Below are 4,045 nucleotides of genomic sequence, written 5' to 3'. Positions count from 1 at the left end.
AGGGGGGGGAGGGGGGAGAGAGAGGGGTGGGAGAATTTGGCTGAGAGAAAAATAAAGAGAGAGAGAAAGAGAGAAGAGAGAGAGAGAAAGAGACAGAGAAAGGGAAAAACTGACTAAGAGAGAAACAGACGGACATAGAAGAGAAAAAAGAGAGAGAGAGAGAGAGAGAGAGAGAGAGAGGGAGACAGAGAGAGAGAGAGAGAGAGAGAGAGAGAGGGGGGGGGGGAGCAAAAACAGGCAGAACTGTGAAAATTGTGCTATGATGATTGATACAAATAGAAAATAGTCAAGGGGGTACTGAAATTTATAGGAAAACAAGTGATGAGGTGAGAGGAATTGGAAGGTAGGCTGATTAGTTCTTTTATGTGTTGGCTCCACCAGAAAAGAACTTGTTTTACTTGTTTACTTGTGTGAAGGACCGACATCACTGCACAAGAGGCATCCCCATAAGCGCTCCGTCCCCTGAAGAAGCACATCTCGAAGTGTGTAGATGCTGACGGTTCCAAGCAATGGTTGATTCCAATGCCTTCTGCTCCTCCCACTAAGTCTTGAACTTCTGCAGGAAATAAGCTTCTTGCGAAGACGATAGTCGATTCACGAAGCCTCAAATATACTATTCTGATGTTTGATTGTGACTTGTATTACCTGCATTACCTGTCCTCATGGGCAACAACGTCATAGCATACCGACAGGTCCATAAGTGCTCAGTTCCCCCCAGCACCAAAGCCCGCAATGTATCCATACTGATTGTTCTGGTGGCTGTCTGATTATGGCGTCTCGTCGGTTAAAACATGCTTGTATAAAGGGGCTAATATAAAGGGTCAAGTGAAAACAGAATGGATACATTTTTAGAAAAAAATGATCAAGGCACTGGCCCTGAACTTACGACAATTCCGGTAGAATAATATGTTATCAGTCAAGTGAAAAAAAGTTATGTCATTCACAAACTGTATTTTTATCCTAGCAGATCAAGTTCAGAGCAAGCCTAATCCATCGTTAAAAAATGAACATGAGTCGCTGTAAGATTTACGTGTCTTAGCCTGTCTTTTACTCGCCTACTTCATATCCAATCAGCTCTATGTTTTCAAAACGATCTGGGTTTTCTTTTGGGCGAGAACAGATTTAACGTCAATCTCCGATAATGTCAAACCAAGTAGAAGGCAAGCCTTGAAAACTCACCAACCGACCCAGATTCAAGAGCATCCTATTGGAGATTCGAATTGCTATCTTGTGCACCCACGCCTAGCTTGATAAAAATTGTTAACAGGGTGCCAAAATATATTTCCGCTTCTGACACTTTTTCCTGTGGATTAAAAAAACCTAGATGCTTGCATTAATTCCACAAGACCTGCAACTGCTTCGTCAGTGTGAGTTGTTATGGGTGTAAGTGGGGAGACAAAAAAGGGTGGGGTGCGGTGTGTTGTTGGTTGTTGGGTTTGTTTGTTGTTGTTTCTTTTGGTAGGGGAGGGGCAATGGGAGGAAAGGGTGAAAGTCGGCATTGAAATCCAAAACCGAAACACATCTTTAAAAAGATGGATTATGTAGAGTATTTTTTGAGCTACTTGTAATTTTACGCTGAACACGGTCAAAAAAATAAAGGTCTGACTTCGAAAAGAAAAGAAAATAATATCCAGACATAAACGACTTCAGCCTAGGATAAATCTCGGACTGACCGAAAAGAGATAGATCATAGTGAAATCAATAAACGATGCAGAAATCAAAAAGGACGGGAGTAAGTAGTTCAAAAGAAAACGACATAAATATTTAGTATACACGATGGAGAGACGTTTTGCTTACTGGCGCATCAGCGTTGGCTGAGATAATGGTTTTGTCAAATAGGTAAAGGTATAATTCTAGAGCAGGTATTCTACGCTTTCACCTAGTACGAGGTATGTGTTCGTGGAGTAAGTATTTTCAAAATTATGGTCTAGAATGCAAGACTTCTGTCAGCCCTAGCATGATATCACCTGTCACCTTTCACCATGGCTGTGATCGTCCTTTGGTGCCCCACGCCTTGCCATAACAGACCTCCATCTTCTCCAGTCTCTGATTTGATTTCTTATTTCCTGAAGTTGTAAACCACTGTCGGAGTTTATGTGTCCAAACGTATGGTGCAAGGGGTCTTACTTTTTATCTCTTTGCCTCTATTTTACCCTGCAACATAGCTGACATCATGCATTGCGGTAAGAGTTGTTGAAATACGTTTTGTTCAGAAAGCTTATAAAGAACAAGACGCTCTAAGTGCTCAGGTTTCCTGTTCTTCGGTGTCTCTCCCTGTTATAAAACAAACTAGCAAACATACTGGCTAAAGCAACTGTACAGGATCAAGAATTTTCTGAAACTTGTGGAAACCAGACAAGGGGGGGGGGGGGGATAAAACTGCTTAAAATACCCGGAACACGGCCTGAAAACAAGTTACAGGTTTCACGAGCATTATCAGCACGAAATCAAATTGCGCACCGTATTCGTTTTCCATAAATAACATATGAACGAGCGCGCAACAAGATGAAAAACGATTTGTAGAGGCAGGGTTTTTTTGCATCCTATTAAAGAGAAACAAAATACGAGTGTAGAATAAAAAAGATATGTGGCAGATATTGCTGTTGGGTTGAGTATAGACAAGAGGTAAAATACACCAATGTAAACCAAAGGAGAAAAGCTCTGAGCATTGACGCAATCTGATTGTAGAAAGAGTACTAGACGGGATGAGGAAGGTGGGTGATGGAGACTGGAATAACGTGATCAGACAGAGGCCCATGGAAATGCTGGGTGGCATAACCGACCACTTTTCTTACTTAATTTTCCTGGGAAAGCTGGAACGTATTTGTTCGTGGCCTATACCCTGATGCCGTGTGAGAAAGGCAGTGGTGACGATGATGAGCAGTTCTCTGAGCTGGTACGCTTTTACTTAGACGCAGAAAACGCTCTAGAACTTTCTATTTGTTGGTCAAATGTAAGAACTAAAAAAAAACAGCGATTACAAGAAAGAGGAGGAAAGTGATGTAAGGATATAGAGAGACGACGAGAGACACAGGTCGAGAGAAAGACGTAGAAAGAGAAGGGGCGAAGAGAGAAATAAAAGATAGAAGGGGAACAGAAAAGAGAGAGAGAGAGAGAGAGAACAAGAGAGAGAGAGAGGGGGGGAGAGAGAGAAAGAGAGAGAGAGAGAGAACAAGAGAGAGAGAGGGAGAGGGAGAGAGAGAGGGGGAGAGAGAGGGAGAGAGAGAGAAAAAGAGAGGTGGGGTGGAGAAAAAGAGGGAGAGAAAGAGAGAGAGGTCGGGGGGAGATTGAAGTAGGCAGAGTGAGTGAGGAAGGTTTTATGTGTGTGCGTGTGTGCGTGTGTGTGTGTGTATGTGTGTGTTTGTGTGTGTGTGTGTGTGTGTGTGTGTGTGTGTGTGTGATAGAAAGAACGAGCAAGAGAGAGAAAGACATCTAGGATAGGACAGGAGAGCGAAAGAGCGCTATAGAAAGACGTTTCCAGAGGGTTCGCGGTTGTTGTGATCACGGTGCCTCCCCAGCGGCATTAAGTAGAGACTTGCAAGACCTGGCTGTGTTTCAAGGCGCTGTTTTGTCGGGTGATGTAAACAGGGGGAAGGTGAATCAGTGCCAGACCCGCGTACCCGGCCTGGTCTGTTTCCTCCTACCTGCACCTCACGAGGGTGCTTCCCCCTGCCTCTGCCAGCGTTCACCTGGTACCGTACTTGTGCGTTCAAGAGCGTCCGTACTTTTGTCAGCAGTTTTTGTGTTCTTTTAGTACTCCTCACCTCAGAAAATATTGTAAGATTCTAGACTTAAAAGAAAATATAAATGCTTAACTGAGAGTAGATGCTGGGTAGACTTGACGTTGAAAAAGGGGGGGGGGAATAATGTTTGTACATCTCCCACAATGAATAACAGACGAATGATTCTTTTATCAACACAACTGACTTACTTTGAGACTTTTAGACAAGGTCTAGGAGTTGCATGAAATAAAAGTAAAAAATAACCCCCTTATCCCTCCCTCCTCCCCCCTCTCTCTCTCTCTCTCTCTCTCTCTCTCTCTCTC

At 43.3% G+C, this 4,045-nt stretch overlaps 1 protein-coding gene across 1 annotated transcript in view; it reads left to right on the top strand.

Annotated features, from left to right (window-relative positions):
• The window catches only part of LOC101857158 (muscle M-line assembly protein unc-89), a gene marked incomplete in the record, with an annotated part of 76,337 nt that overhangs the window by 31,787 nt on the left and 40,505 nt on the right, over positions 1 to 4,045 (top strand).

This window comes from Aplysia californica, unplaced genomic scaffold (assembly GCF_000002075.1).
Source record: "Aplysia californica isolate F4 #8 unplaced genomic scaffold, AplCal3.0 scaffold01101, whole genome shotgun sequence".
Taxonomy (NCBI): domain Eukaryota; kingdom Metazoa; phylum Mollusca; class Gastropoda; order Aplysiida; family Aplysiidae; genus Aplysia; species Aplysia californica.
This window is presented reverse-complemented; position numbering and strand designations above follow the sequence as displayed.